Source organism: Schistocerca cancellata, unplaced genomic scaffold (assembly GCF_023864275.1).
Source record: "Schistocerca cancellata isolate TAMUIC-IGC-003103 unplaced genomic scaffold, iqSchCanc2.1 HiC_scaffold_408, whole genome shotgun sequence".
In the NCBI taxonomy this organism is placed as follows: domain Eukaryota; kingdom Metazoa; phylum Arthropoda; class Insecta; order Orthoptera; family Acrididae; genus Schistocerca; species Schistocerca cancellata.
In genome coordinates, this window is record NW_026046425.1 from 66,883 (window position 1) to 80,177 (window position 13,295).

Here is a 13,295-nt window from a genome sequence, read left to right on the forward strand (position 1 = left end):
AACGACAGGCAAACCGCGAAATTTTCTGCTCCTCCTTCCTAAAGAAAAAAAGAAAAGAAAAACGGACGCAGTCGGTAGGACTCGAACCTACGCTCCCAGAGGGAATCTGATTTCTAGTCAGACGCCTTAACCACTCGGCCACGACTGCTCGTATCTGAAGCTTCCCTCGAATCGTGAAAAATCTAACCGGTCTGCGCAGAATGTTGACAGGAAACGAACTCTGTGCACTGATTACGGCAGGGCTACCAGCGCTACGAGACGAGCCATTACGGAAGCGTTAAAAATCTTCGCCCGGACAGGGACTCGAACCCTGGACCCTTAGGTTAAAAGCCTAATGCTCTACCGACTGAGCTATCCGGGCTCATGCCCGTTGTGGGTGGAGCGGCTGCAAGCAATGTGAATAATTGGAACGCGTGTGTAGGCGTACTACGGTAATTGCTGGCTTCTGGCGCAACTGGCCACTTCACCGACTTCCCACTGACGCTGGTAGCAGCCCAACAGCGGACTAGTGCCTCTTCTGCCTTTATCCCGGTGCTGACAGTAATTGCATCTTGTGCCTGTTTTCCCCGATTACGTTCGGTTGAAGCTCCGGAAGGAGGGCGACAAACGAAGGTTGGAAGGCCAAAACATGGAGGGACGTGTGCGCAAAAACTTCTCTTCCGGTACCGGGAATCGAACCCGGGCCTCCTGGGTGAAAGCCAGGTATCCTAGCCACTAGACCACACCGGATTTGCTCGGTAAACGTGAGATTTACTCCCTCTCCTCCCGCATTTCGTGCTGAATCCGGACTCAGTGGTGCTCTCTGTTTGCGAGCGTATTTGTGCGTGCAGACTGGCATGGCGCACAGCTCGAAACTGACTATTCATTGCTGTTTGCATCATATTTTACTCATAACAGGGGAGGAGAAAGATCAAAGTTGTACCTTGCCATAATTGGAAGTAAACATTTTTACGCTGAGGCGTGGACTCCTTGGGGATAACAAACGACAATTAAGTTCGTTCCCTAGCAACAGCAGCGCCGTTAATTCAGTCATGATGTACAGCAAATTAAATGCCCCGGGTGAGGATCGAACTCACGACCTTAAGATTATGAGACTTACGCGCTACCTACTGCGCTACCGAGGCACGTTGCAACAAGCGTCCCAGGAAACTTGGTAAGTCCCACATATTAGAGATAGACAGTTTGCGCTTTCTCAAGAATCTGCTGTGTTGCTACACGTGCTTTCCCGACTGGCTAGATTAAACTGCTGCCGCAGCTTTTTCAACGGAAAGCAGCACTGCCTGAGGTAACAGTACATCGCCCTTGCGGCACCTGGACACAGCGGCCTGTAGGGCCAGGCCGACGCTAGAGTTCAGAAATAGCACGCGACCGTCCAAGTACGGCCTCTTGCGTGCTGCGTGTTTGGTTCTTCTCACAGCGAATCCTGCTACACATTCCTGAGGCTGACGCAGCTCAAGCGGGCAATCGGCGCGGCGGCATTATAGCGAGAACAGCAAAACGATGCATCGGCCGGGAATCGAAGCCGGGCCGCCCGCGTGGTAGGCGAACAACCTACCACTTTTTTAGTTGTTGTTCTCATTTTGTTAGTTGCACTTGTTGGGGGCGGACGTCCGATGACGTCCGTGCTTGCCGAGCATATTCCCGAGCAGCTGTCTGCAGGGAAAGTGGGATTGCCACCCAGCGACGTCGGATACGACCGAAAAAAGTGCTACACACGCGGAGTCCCCCACTACACTGCCTTATAGCGACCGCTCATCACTATCGTGTGAGTAACGTTGCGGCCGCGGCGACGAGTCTTGCCCAAAGACGCAGCGTGCGTGGAGGCGCTACCCGAATGCGTGTGGATGCACCCTCCTACCTCGTAAAGCGCCTACAGCTACTATCACCGTGGGCCGCTGGCGGCGGGCGGGAAGCCGACACAGCGCGGCGTTGCGAGCAGCGGCTGTGCGGTGGTGGTGTAATGGTGAGCATAGTTGCCTTCCAAGCAGTTGATCCGGGTTCGATTCCCGGCCACCGCAACGGGCGAAACTTTTTGCGTATGAGTATGTGAGCCACGTGCTGTTAAATTAACGTTTTCTTTCCGTCGTTGCTCCACGCAGGCCATCCTGTAGTATGTCCCGACTTGTCCCGACTTTGCTCGGCTGACGCGAAAGCTGACGCTTGGAATTCGCCCTTATCAAAAGGACAGGCGCTATAAACGACTGTGAGAGGTGAGGTGTGGCGAGGTACCAAAACGACAGGCAAACCGCGAAATTTTCTGCTCCTCCTTCCTAAAGAAAAAAAGAAAAGAAAAACGGACGCAGTCGGTAGGACTCGAACCTACGCTCCCAGAGGGAATCTGATTTCTAGTCAGACGCCTTAACCACTCGGCCACGACTGCTCGTATCTGAAGCTTCCCTCGAATCGTGAAAAATCTAACCGGTCTGCGCAGAATGTTGACAGGAAACGAACTCTGTGCACTGATTACGGCAGGGCTACCAGCGCTACGAGACGAGCCATTACGGAAGCGTTAAAAATCTTCGCCCGGACAGGGACTCGAACCCTGGACCCTTAGGTTAAAAGCCTAATGCTCTACCGACTGAGCTATCCGGGCTCATGCCCGTTGTGGGTGGAGCGGCTGCAAGCAATGTGAATAATTGGAACGCGTGTGTAGGCGTACTACGGTAATTGCTGGCTTCTGGCGCAACTGGCCACTTCACCGACTTCCCACTGACGCTGGTAGCAGCCCAACAGCGGACTAGTGCCTCTTCTGCCTTTATCCCGGTGCTGACAGTAATTGCATCTTGTGCCTGTTTTCCCCGATTACGTTCGGTTGAAGCTCCGGAAGGAGGGCGACAAACGAAGGTTGGAAGGCCAAAACATGGAGGGACGTGTGCGCAAAAACTTCTCTTCCGGTACCGGGAATCGAACCCGGGCCTCCTGGGTGAAAGCCAGGTATCCTAGCCACTAGACCACACCGGATTTGCTCGGTAAACGTGAGATTTACTCCCTCTCCTCCCGCATTTCGTGCTGAATCCGGACTCAGTGGTGCTCTCTGTTTGCGAGCGTATTTGTGCGTGCAGACTGGCATGGCGCACAGCTCGAAACTGACTATTCATTGCTGTTTGCATCATATTTTACTCATAACAGGGGAGGAGAAAGATCAAAGTTGTACCTTGCCATAATTGGAAGTAAACATTTTTACGCTGAGGCGTGGACTCCTTGGGGATAACAAACGACAATTAAGTTCGTTCCCTAGCAACAGCAGCGCCGTTAATTCAGTCATGATGTACAGCAAATTAAATGCCCCGGGTGAGGATCGAACTCACGACCTTAAGATTATGAGACTTACGCGCTACCTACTGCGCTACCGAGGCACGTTGCAACAAGCGTCCCAGGAAACTTGGTAAGTCCCACATATTAGAGATAGACAGTTTGCGCTTTCTCAAGAATCTGCTGTGTTGCTACACGTGCTTTCCCGACTGGCTAGATTAAACTGCTGCCGCAGCTTTTTCAACGGAAAGCAGCACTGCCTGAGGTAACAGTACATCGCCCTTGCGGCACCTGGACACAGCGGCCTGTAGGGCCAGGCCGACGCTAGAGTTCAGAAATAGCACGCGACCGTCCAAGTACGGCCTCTTGCGTGCTGCGTGTTTGGTTCTTCTCACAGCGAATCCTGCTACACATTCCTGAGGCTGACGCAGCTCAAGCGGGCAATCGGCGCGGCGGCATTATAGCGAGAACAGCAAAACGATGCATCGGCCGGGAATCGAAGCCGGGCCGCCCGCGTGGTAGGCGAACAACCTACCACTTTTTTAGTTGTTGTTCTCATTTTGTTAGTTGCACTTGTTGGGGGCGGACGTCCGATGACGTCCGTGCTTGCCGAGCATATTCCCGAGCAGCTGTCTGCAGGGAAAGTGGGATTGCCACCCAGCGACGTCGGATACGACCGAAAAAAGTGCTACACACGCGGAGTCCCCCACTACACTGCCTTATAGCGACCGCTCATCACTATCGTGTGAGTAACGTTGCGGCCGCGGCGACGAGTCTTGCCCAAAGACGCAGCGTGCGTGGAGGCGCTACCCGAATGCGTGTGGATGCACCCTCCTACCTCGTAAAGCGCCTACAGCTACTATCACCGTGGGCCGCTGGCGGCGGGCGGGAAGCCGACACAGCGCGGCGTTGCGAGCAGCGGCTGTGCGGTGGTGGTGTAATGGTGAGCATAGTTGCCTTCCAAGCAGTTGATCCGGGTTCGATTCCCGGCCACCGCAACGGGCGAAACTTTTTGCGTATGAGTATGTGAGCCACGTGCTGTTAAATTAACGTTTTCTTTCCGTCGTTGCTCCACGCAGGCCATCCTGTAGTATGTCCCGACTTGTCCCGACTTTGCTCGGCTGACGCGAAAGCTGACGCTTGGAATTCGCCCTTATCAAAAGGACAGGCGCTATAAACGACTGTGAGAGGTGAGGTGTGGCGAGGTACCAAAACGACAGGCAAACCGCGAAATTTTCTGCTCCTCCTTCCTAAAGAAAAAAAGAAAAGAAAAACGGACGCAGTCGGTAGGACTCGAACCTACGCTCCCAGAGGGAATCTGATTTCTAGTCAGACGCCTTAACCACTCGGCCACGACTGCTCGTATCTGAAGCTTCCCTCGAATCGTGAAAAATCTAACCGGTCTGCGCAGAATGTTGACAGGAAACGAACTCTGTGCACTGATTACGGCAGGGCTACCAGCGCTACGAGACGAGCCATTACGGAAGCGTTAAAAATCTTCGCCCGGACAGGGACTCGAACCCTGGACCCTTAGGTTAAAAGCCTAATGCTCTACCGACTGAGCTATCCGGGCTCATGCCCGTTGTGGGTGGAGCGGCTGCAAGCAATGTGAATAATTGGAACGCGTGTGTAGGCGTACTACGGTAATTGCTGGCTTCTGGCGCAACTGGCCACTTCACCGACTTCCCACTGACGCTGGTAGCAGCCCAACAGCGGACTAGTGCCTCTTCTGCCTTTATCCCGGTGCTGACAGTAATTGCATCTTGTGCCTGTTTTCCCCGATTACGTTCGGTTGAAGCTCCGGAAGGAGGGCGACAAACGAAGGTTGGAAGGCCAAAACATGGAGGGACGTGTGCGCAAAAACTTCTCTTCCGGTACCGGGAATCGAACCCGGGCCTCCTGGGTGAAAGCCAGGTATCCTAGCCACTAGACCACACCGGATTTGCTCGGTAAACGTGAGATTTACTCCCTCTCCTCCCGCATTTCGTGCTGAATCCGGACTCAGTGGTGCTCTCTGTTTGCGAGCGTATTTGTGCGTGCAGACTGGCATGGCGCACAGCTCGAAACTGACTATTCATTGCTGTTTGCATCATATTTTACTCATAACAGGGGAGGAGAAAGATCAAAGTTGTACCTTGCCATAATTGGAAGTAAACATTTTTACGCTGAGGCGTGGACTCCTTGGGGATAACAAACGACAATTAAGTTCGTTCCCTAGCAACAGCAGCGCCGTTAATTCAGTCATGATGTACAGCAAATTAAATGCCCCGGGTGAGGATCGAACTCACGACCTTAAGATTAGGAGACTTACGCGCTACCTACTGCGCTACCGAGGCACGTTGCAACAAGCGTCCCAGGAAACTTGGTAAGTCCCACATATTAGAGATAGACAGTTTGCGCTTTCTCAAGAATCTGCTGTGTTGCTACACGTGCTTTCCCGACTGGCTAGATTAAACTGCTGCCGCAGCTTTTTCAACGGAAAGCAGCACTGCCTGAGGTAACAGTACATCGCCCTTGCGGCACCTGGACACAGCGGCCTGTAGGGCCAGGCCGACGCTAGAGTTCAGAAATAGCACGCGACCGTCCAAGTACGGCCTCTTGCGTGCTGCGTGTTTGGTTCTTCTCACAGCGAATCCTGCTACACATTCCTGAGGCTGACGCAGCTCAAGCGGGCAATCGGCGCGGCGGCATTATAGCGAGAACAGCAAAACGATGCATCGGCCGGGAATCGAAGCCGGGCCGCCCGCGTGGTAGGCGAACAACCTACCACTTTTTTAGTTGTTGTTCTCATTTTGTTAGTTGCACTTGTTGGGGGCGGACGTCCGATGACGTCCGTGCTTGCCGAGCATATTCCCGAGCAGCTGTCTGCAGGGAAAGTGGGATTGCCACCCAGCGACGTCGGATACGACCGAAAAAAGTGCTACACACGCGGAGTCCCCCACTACACTGCCTTATAGCGACCGCTCATCACTATCGTGTGAGTAACGTTGCGGCCGCGGCGACGAGTCTTGCCCAAAGACGCAGCGTGCGTGGAGGCGCTACCCGAATGCGTGTGGATGCACCCTCCTACCTCGTAAAGCGCCTACAGCTACTATCACCGTGGGCCGCTGGCGGCGGGCGGGAAGCCGACACAGCGCGGCGTTGCGAGCAGCGGCTGTGCGGTGGTGGTGTAATGGTGAGCATAGTTGCCTTCCAAGCAGTTGATCCGGGTTCGATTCCCGGCCACCGCAACGGGCGAAACTTTTTGCGTATGAGTATGTGAGCCACGTGCTGTTAAATTAACGTTTTCTTTCCGTCGTTGCTCCACGCAGGCCATCCTGTAGTATGTCCCGACTTGTCCCGACTTTGCTCGGCTGACGCGAAAGCTGACGCTTGGAATTCGCCCTTATCAAAAGGACAGGCGCTATAAACGACTGTGAGAGGTGAGGTGTGGCGAGGTACCAAAACGACAGGCAAACCGCGAAATTTTCTGCTCCTCCTTCCTAAAGAAAAAAAGAAAAGAAAAACGGACGCAGTCGGTAGGACTCGAACCTACGCTCCCAGAGGGAATCTGATTTCTAGTCAGACGCCTTAACCACTCGGCCACGACTGCTCGTATCTGAAGCTTCCCTCGAATCGTGAAAAATCTAACCGGTCTGCGCAGAATGTTGACAGGAAACGAACTCTGTGCACTGATTACGGCAGGGCTACCAGCGCTACGAGACGAGCCATTACGGAAGCGTTAAAAATCTTCGCCCGGACAGGGACTCGAACCCTGGACCCTTAGGTTAAAAGCCTAATGCTCTACCGAATTTTTTTTTATCTTTTTTTTTTACTGGCTTGTGGCTCCAATGGCGACTTCACCGACTTCCCACTGACGCACCGCTGACGCTAGTTTTCTGTCGTCTTAAAACGATGGACATACCTCCAAGCAGCTGCGAGATCTTAAGAAAAGAAAAAAAAAAAAAAAACGCTGCACTACTGCTTTTGCCGCACTCGAATGATTGAAATTGCGATTCTTAAAAAGAAAATGAAATTTTCGAGCACATCTGTGTACTCACCATCTCAGCGACGGCTTTCTGCAGTCCCAGCGTCAGTGCGAGGTGAACCGATAGGCACAGTAAGCAGCGGTCGTCGCGAAAACTCAGTATTCTTAAAACGGAAATTTTCGTCTTGTTGAGAATGGCGTCACTGGTTGCACCCGCATTCGCCCACGCATGTCACATGTGTGCGAAAACGTTTGCTCCTCTTTACGCAAAATCGCACGCAGCCGGTAGGATTCGAACCTACGCTCCCAGAGGGAATCTGATTTCGAGTCAGACGCCTTAACCACTCGGCCACGACTGCCGTTAGCGCGGTGTTCTCCCGACACATGCAACTGCTACCGTATAAAACGCTGTGGTGTCAGAAAACGGCGTAGCTGCATTATTTTCCGTAGCGTTTCCACCGCTACCAGACGAATCGCTACCAAAGTATTAAAATTTCCGCCCGGACAGGGACTTGAACCCTGGACCCTTAGGTTAAAAGCCTAATGCTCTACCGACTGAGCTATCCGGGCTCACACAAGGCTGCAAAATCTCCTACGATGCACAACTATACATTGACTCATGTCCTTTACTGTTGTGCAATCGCTGCATGGGGCCGTTACTAATAAAACGTCGCCTAAATGCTGTCTACAAACTTATCGCGCTAAGCCCGTAACACACTATCGAAGACTGCTGACACACGATGCAACAACAAATTGCACCAGTTGTTACGTCTCATACGTTGGAGCAGAGAATTTACGTGTTTTGTCGACACTCACTGGGCAATTGGAAAATTCACAAGCATTTCGAATGCAATGTTTCCCACGCTTTCGCTCATTTCACGGTTCCGTTGAAGACGTTCTTCACCACCTGACACAGAAAAAGGAATGCAGTCGGTAGGATATTTTTAATTCTTTTGCTTCTAAGGGAGTTAGTTATCTAGTAAGTTCCTCTTGTGGCATGCAATAGACAACCAGAACAGCTACAGGAGAGAGTCATTTTTGTTGTCAGCGGTAGTTGCATTATCACAAACGCAGAGTAATTCCATTGGCGTCGCATCAAAACGAGTACCTGCCGAAACCCGGGATCGAACCAGGGACCTTTAGATCTTCAGTCTAACGCTCTCCCAACTGAGCTATTTCGGCTGACGGCGAAGGTTGCCATTTGCATGTGTTCGTTCACTTCTGCCTCGTTGCCAATTTCACAGTCACCTTCGTCTGATAAGACACAGGGACGCTGAAGGGCGAGCAGCCGATGCAGTGAAGTTCCACACACATTTCTTCAGCTTCCGTCATCGTAACAAGCAAACATGTCGACTCGATTCGTGTGATATTGAATTCGCTGACTTGACGTGACGCCACGCTGACGCTAGAAAACCCGTGCTATATCGATGCCAGGGGCAACTCGTGTGCAGAGAACGAGACACAAGAAGGAGTGAGCCTCTCCACCATATGAGAGGCAGTATCTAGCAGATACACATGGTAAAACATTCGACTTGCGTTAGCTCATAAATTGCTACACGTCATCGTCTGCAAGCTAAAATGGACACATCTGCACTGCCCAGTGAGGCGACACTTGTACTAACACCTGGTGGACGGCTGTGAGACGAGGAGATGAGCTGCGGCTTCTGGGCGCGACTGTAACGCTGCGCCCTCGATCAAATAACACTGCACATTGCTGGTGACCCACGTGTTTAGTAGTGACGCAACTGCTAGGATGCAGCTCAACGTCCGCCTTTTGAGAGCGAGAAAATTTTCGCAGTCGGCAGGACTCGAACCTACGCTCCCAGAGGGAATCTGATTTCAAGTCAGACGCCTTAACCACTCGGCCACGACTGCCGGTGGCGGAAGCGACTCCCGACAAGTCAAACCGCCATCTTTAGAAGCAATATGATGGCAGAAAACGGCGTGGCCTCACTCTTTGCTGTAGGGTTTCCATTAGCCGTTACGAAAGTGTACTAATTTTCGCCCAGACAGGGACTTGAACCCAGGACCCTTCGGTTGAAAACCTAACGCTCTACCGACTCAGCTATGCGGGCCCACGCACGAGCATTATCGTACAGCTGCGTGGTGTGCGAGTGTTTCGCATGTCGTAATTGCTGGCTTATGGCTCCAATGGCGACTTCACCGACTTCCCACTGACGCACCGCTGACGCTAGTTTTCTGTCGTCTTAAAACGATGGACATACCTCCAAGCAGCTGCGAGATCTTAAGAAAAGAAAAAAAAAAAAAAACGCTGCACTACTGCTTTTGCCGCACTCGAATGATTGAAATTGCGATTCTTAAAAAGAAAATGAAATTTTCGAGCACATCTGTGTACTCACCATCTCAGCGACGGCTTTCTGCAGTCCCAGCGTCAGTGCGAGGTTAACCGATAGGCACAGTAAGCAGCGGTCGTCGCGAAAACTCAGTATTCTTAAAACGGAAATTTTCGTCTTGTTGAGAATGGCGTCACTGGTTGCACCCGCATTCGCCCACGCATGTCACATGTGTGCGAAAACGTTTGCTCCTCTTTACGCAAAATCGCACGCAGCCGGTAGGATTCGAACCTACGCTCCCAGAGGGAATCTGATTTCGAGTCAGACGCCTTAACCACTCGGCCACGACTGCCGTTAGCGCGGTGTTCTCCCGACACATGCAACTGCTACCGTATAAAACGCTGTGGTGTCAGAAAACGGCGTAGCTGCATTATTTTCCGTAGCGTTTCCACCGCTACCAGACGAATCGCTACCAAAGTATTAAAATTTCCGCCCGGACAGGGACTTGAACCCTGGACCCTTAGGTTAAAAGCCTAATGCTCTACCGACTGAGCTATCCGGGCTCACACAAGGCTGCAAAATCTCCTACGATGCACAACTATACATTGACTCATGTCCTTTACTGTTGTGCAATCGCTGCATGGGGCCGTTACTAATAAAACGTCGCCTAAATGCTGTCTACAAACTTATCGCGCTAAGCCCGTAACACACTATCGAAGACTGCTGACACACGATGCAACAACAAATTGCACCAGTTGTTACGTCTCATACGTTGGAGCAGAGAATTTACGTGTTTTGTCGACACTCACTGGGCAATTGGAAAATTCACAAGCATTTCGAATGCAATGTTTCCCACGCTTTCGCTCATTTCACGGTTCCGTTGAAGACGTTCTTCACCACCTGACACAGAAAAAGGAATGCAGTCGGTAGGATATTTTTAATTCTTTTGCTTCTAAGGGAGTTAGTTATTTAGTAAGTTCCTCTTGTGGCATGCAATAGACAACCAGAACAGCTACAGGAGAGAGTCATTTTTGTTGTCAGCGGTAGTTGCATTATCTCAAACGCAGAGTAATTCCATTGGCGTCGCATCAAAACGAGTACCTGCCGAAACCCGGGATCGAACCATGGACCTTTAGATCTTCAGTCTAACGCTCTCCCAACTGAGCTATTTCGGCTGACGGCGAAGGTTGCCATTTGCATGTGTTCGTTCACTTCTGCCTCGTTGCCAATTTCACAGTCACCTTCGTCTGATAAGACACAGGGACGCTGAAGGGCGAGCAGCCGATGCAGTGAAGTTCCACACACATTTCTTCAGCTTCCGTCATCGTAACAAGCAAACATGTCGACTCGATTCGTGTGATATTGAATTCGCTGACTTGACGTGACGCCACGCTGACGCTAGAAAACCCGTGCTATATCGATGCCAGGGGCAACTCGTGTGCAGAGAACGAGACACAAGAAGGAGTGAGCCTCTCCACCATATGAGAGGCAGTATCTAGCAGATACACATGGTAAAACATTCGACTTGCGTTAGCTCATAAATTGCTACACGTCATCGTCTGCAAGCTAAAATGGACACATCTGCACTGCCCAGTGAGGCGACACTTGTACTAACACCTGGTGGACGGCTGTGAGACGAGGAGATGAGCTGCGGCTTCTGGGCGCGACTGTAACGCTGCGCCCTCGATCAAATAACACTGCACATTGCTGGTGACCCACGTGTTTAGTAGTGACGCAACTGCTAGGATGCAGCTCAACGTCCGCCTTTTGAGAGCGAGAAAATTTTCGCAGTCGGCAGGACTCGAACCTACGCTCCCAGAGGGAATCTGATTTCAAGTCAGACGCCTTAACCACTCGGCCACGACTGCCGGTGGCGGAAGCGACTCCCGACAAGTCAAACCGCCATCTTTAGAAGCAATATGATGGCAGAAAACGGCGTGGCCTCACTCTTTGCTGTAGGGTTTCCATTAGCCGTTACGAAAGTGTACTAATTTTCGCCCAGACAGGGACTTGAACCCAGGACCCTTCGGTTGAAAACCTAACGCTCTACCGACTCAGCTATGCGGGCCCACGCACGAGCATTATCGTACAGCTGCGTGGTGTGCGAGTGTTTCGCATGTCGTAATTGCTGGCTTATGGCTCCAATGGCGACTTCACCGACTTCCCACTGACGCACCGCTGACGCTAGTTTTCTGTCGTCTTAAAACGATGGACATACCTCCAAGCAGCTGCGAGATCTTAAGAAAAGAAAAAAAAAAAACGCTGCACTACTGCTTTTGCCGCACTCGAATGATTGAAATTGCGATTCTTAAAAAGAAAATGAAATTTTCGAGCACATCTGTGTACTCACCATCTCAGCGACGGCTTTCTGCAGTCCCAGCGTCAGTGCGAGGTTAACCGATAGGCACAGTAAGCAGCGGTCGTCGCGAAAACTCAGTATTCTTAAAACGGAAATTTTCGTCTTGTTGAGAATGGCGTCACTGGTTGCACCCGCATTCGCCCACGCATGTCACATGTGTGCGAAAACGTTTGCTCCTCTTTACGCAAAATCGCACGCAGCCGGTAGGATTCGAACCTACGCTCCCAGAGGGAATCTGATTTCGAGTCAGACGCCTTAACCACTCGGCCACGACTGCCGTTAGCGCGGTGTTCTCCCGACACATGCAACTGCTACCGTATAAAACGCTGTGGTGTCAGAAAACGGCGTAGCTGCATTATTTTCCGTAGCGTTTCCACCGCTACCAGACGAATCGCTACCAAAGTATTAAAATTTCCGCCCGGACAGGGACTTGAACCCTGGACCCTTAGGTTAAAAGCCTAATGCTCTACCGACTGAGCTATCCGGGCTCACACAAGGCTGCAAAATCTCCTACGATGCACAACTATACATTGACTCATGTCCTTTACTGTTGTGCAATCGCTGCATGGGGCCGTTACTAATAAAACGTCGCCTAAATGCTGTCTACAAACTTATCGCGCTAAGCCCGTAACACACTATCGAAGACTGCTGACACACGATGCAACAACAAATTGCACCAGTTGTTACGTCTCATACGTTGGAGCAGAGAATTTACGTGTTTTGTCGACACTCACTGGGCAATTGGAAAATTCACAAGCATTTCGAATGCAATGTTTCCCACGCTTTCGCTCATTTCACGGTTCCGTTGAAGACGTTCTTCACCACCTGACACAGAAAAAGGAATGCAGTCGGTAGGATATTTTTAATTCTTTTGCTTCTAAGGGAGTTAGTTATTTAGTAAGTTCCTCTTGTGGCATGCAATAGACAACCAGAACAGCTACAGGAGAGAGTCATTTTTGTTGTCAGCGGTAGTTGCATTATCTCAAACGCAGAGTAATTCCATTGGCGTCGCATCAAAACGAGTACCTGCCGAAACCCGGGATCGAACCATGGACCTTTAGATCTTCAGTCTAACGCTCTCCCAACTGAGCTATTTCGGCTGACGGCGAAGGTTGCCATTTGCATGTGTTCGTTCACTTCTGCCTCGTTGCCAATTTCACAGTCACCTTCGTCTGATAAGACACAGGGACGCTGAAGGGCGAGCAGCCGATGCAGTGAAGTTCCACACACATTTCTTCAGCTTCCGTCATCGTAACAAGCAAACATGTCGACTCGATTCGTGTGATATTGAATTCGCTGACTTGACGTGACGCCACGCTGACGCTAGAAAACCCGTGCTATATCGATGCCAGGGGCAACTCGTGTGCAGAGAACGAGACACAAGAAGGAGTGAGCCTCTCCACCATATGAGAGGCAGTATCTA

At 51.3% G+C, this 13,295-nt stretch overlaps 27 non-coding genes across 27 annotated transcripts; 3 read left to right on the forward strand and 24 right to left on the reverse strand.

Moving 5' to 3' along the window:
- Positions 1-66: 66 nt before the first annotated feature.
- Positions 67-148, reverse strand: Trnas-aga (transfer RNA serine (anticodon AGA)). The gene has a single exon. It is a non-coding gene; the product is annotated as a tRNA-Ser (tRNA).
- Positions 149-288: 140 nt separating this feature from the next.
- On the reverse strand, positions 289-361 carry Trnak-uuu (transfer RNA lysine (anticodon UUU)). The gene has a single exon. It is a non-coding gene; the product is annotated as a tRNA-Lys (tRNA).
- Positions 362-657: 296 nt separating this feature from the next.
- On the reverse strand, positions 658-729 carry Trnae-uuc (transfer RNA glutamic acid (anticodon UUC)). Its single transcript has one exon. It is a non-coding gene; the product is annotated as a tRNA-Glu (tRNA).
- Positions 730-1,051: 322 nt separating this feature from the next.
- On the reverse strand, positions 1,052-1,124 carry Trnam-cau (transfer RNA methionine (anticodon CAU)). Its single transcript has one exon. It is a non-coding gene; the product is annotated as a tRNA-Met (tRNA).
- Positions 1,125-1,946: 822 nt separating this feature from the next.
- Trnag-ucc (transfer RNA glycine (anticodon UCC)) lies at positions 1,947-2,018 on the forward strand. The gene has a single exon. It is a non-coding gene; the product is annotated as a tRNA-Gly (tRNA).
- A 280-nt stretch (positions 2,019-2,298) lies between these two features.
- On the reverse strand, positions 2,299-2,380 carry Trnas-aga (transfer RNA serine (anticodon AGA)). The gene has a single exon. It is a non-coding gene; the product is annotated as a tRNA-Ser (tRNA).
- A 140-nt stretch (positions 2,381-2,520) lies between these two features.
- On the reverse strand, positions 2,521-2,593 carry Trnak-uuu (transfer RNA lysine (anticodon UUU)). Its single transcript has one exon. It is a non-coding gene; the product is annotated as a tRNA-Lys (tRNA).
- A 296-nt stretch (positions 2,594-2,889) lies between these two features.
- Trnae-uuc (transfer RNA glutamic acid (anticodon UUC)) lies at positions 2,890-2,961 on the reverse strand. The gene has a single exon. It is a non-coding gene; the product is annotated as a tRNA-Glu (tRNA).
- A 322-nt stretch (positions 2,962-3,283) lies between these two features.
- Positions 3,284-3,356, reverse strand: Trnam-cau (transfer RNA methionine (anticodon CAU)). Its single transcript has one exon. It is a non-coding gene; the product is annotated as a tRNA-Met (tRNA).
- An 822-nt stretch (positions 3,357-4,178) lies between these two features.
- Positions 4,179-4,250, forward strand: Trnag-ucc (transfer RNA glycine (anticodon UCC)). Its single transcript has one exon. It is a non-coding gene; the product is annotated as a tRNA-Gly (tRNA).
- A 280-nt stretch (positions 4,251-4,530) lies between these two features.
- On the reverse strand, positions 4,531-4,612 carry Trnas-aga (transfer RNA serine (anticodon AGA)). The gene has a single exon. It is a non-coding gene; the product is annotated as a tRNA-Ser (tRNA).
- Positions 4,613-4,752: 140 nt separating this feature from the next.
- On the reverse strand, positions 4,753-4,825 carry Trnak-uuu (transfer RNA lysine (anticodon UUU)). The gene has a single exon. It is a non-coding gene; the product is annotated as a tRNA-Lys (tRNA).
- A 296-nt stretch (positions 4,826-5,121) lies between these two features.
- Trnae-uuc (transfer RNA glutamic acid (anticodon UUC)) lies at positions 5,122-5,193 on the reverse strand. The gene has a single exon. It is a non-coding gene; the product is annotated as a tRNA-Glu (tRNA).
- Positions 5,194-5,515: 322 nt separating this feature from the next.
- Trnar-ccu (transfer RNA arginine (anticodon CCU)) lies at positions 5,516-5,588 on the reverse strand. Its single transcript has one exon. It is a non-coding gene; the product is annotated as a tRNA-Arg (tRNA).
- An 822-nt stretch (positions 5,589-6,410) lies between these two features.
- Positions 6,411-6,482, forward strand: Trnag-ucc (transfer RNA glycine (anticodon UCC)). The gene has a single exon. It is a non-coding gene; the product is annotated as a tRNA-Gly (tRNA).
- A 280-nt stretch (positions 6,483-6,762) lies between these two features.
- Positions 6,763-6,844, reverse strand: Trnas-aga (transfer RNA serine (anticodon AGA)). Its single transcript has one exon. It is a non-coding gene; the product is annotated as a tRNA-Ser (tRNA).
- A 652-nt stretch (positions 6,845-7,496) lies between these two features.
- Trnas-cga (transfer RNA serine (anticodon CGA)) lies at positions 7,497-7,578 on the reverse strand. The gene has a single exon. It is a non-coding gene; the product is annotated as a tRNA-Ser (tRNA).
- Positions 7,579-7,716: 138 nt separating this feature from the next.
- On the reverse strand, positions 7,717-7,789 carry Trnak-uuu (transfer RNA lysine (anticodon UUU)). Its single transcript has one exon. It is a non-coding gene; the product is annotated as a tRNA-Lys (tRNA).
- Positions 7,790-8,328: 539 nt separating this feature from the next.
- Positions 8,329-8,401, reverse strand: Trnaf-gaa (transfer RNA phenylalanine (anticodon GAA)). Its single transcript has one exon. It is a non-coding gene; the product is annotated as a tRNA-Phe (tRNA).
- Positions 8,402-9,012: 611 nt separating this feature from the next.
- Trnas-uga (transfer RNA serine (anticodon UGA)) lies at positions 9,013-9,094 on the reverse strand. The gene has a single exon. It is a non-coding gene; the product is annotated as a tRNA-Ser (tRNA).
- A 689-nt stretch (positions 9,095-9,783) lies between these two features.
- Positions 9,784-9,865, reverse strand: Trnas-cga (transfer RNA serine (anticodon CGA)). Its single transcript has one exon. It is a non-coding gene; the product is annotated as a tRNA-Ser (tRNA).
- A 138-nt stretch (positions 9,866-10,003) lies between these two features.
- Trnak-uuu (transfer RNA lysine (anticodon UUU)) lies at positions 10,004-10,076 on the reverse strand. Its single transcript has one exon. It is a non-coding gene; the product is annotated as a tRNA-Lys (tRNA).
- Positions 10,077-10,615: 539 nt separating this feature from the next.
- Trnaf-gaa (transfer RNA phenylalanine (anticodon GAA)) lies at positions 10,616-10,688 on the reverse strand. The gene has a single exon. It is a non-coding gene; the product is annotated as a tRNA-Phe (tRNA).
- Positions 10,689-11,299: 611 nt separating this feature from the next.
- On the reverse strand, positions 11,300-11,381 carry Trnas-uga (transfer RNA serine (anticodon UGA)). Its single transcript has one exon. It is a non-coding gene; the product is annotated as a tRNA-Ser (tRNA).
- A 686-nt stretch (positions 11,382-12,067) lies between these two features.
- Positions 12,068-12,149, reverse strand: Trnas-cga (transfer RNA serine (anticodon CGA)). The gene has a single exon. It is a non-coding gene; the product is annotated as a tRNA-Ser (tRNA).
- A 138-nt stretch (positions 12,150-12,287) lies between these two features.
- Trnak-uuu (transfer RNA lysine (anticodon UUU)) lies at positions 12,288-12,360 on the reverse strand. Its single transcript has one exon. It is a non-coding gene; the product is annotated as a tRNA-Lys (tRNA).
- Positions 12,361-12,899: 539 nt separating this feature from the next.
- Positions 12,900-12,972, reverse strand: Trnaf-gaa (transfer RNA phenylalanine (anticodon GAA)). The gene has a single exon. It is a non-coding gene; the product is annotated as a tRNA-Phe (tRNA).
- Between the last annotated feature and the right edge of the window lie 323 nt (positions 12,973-13,295).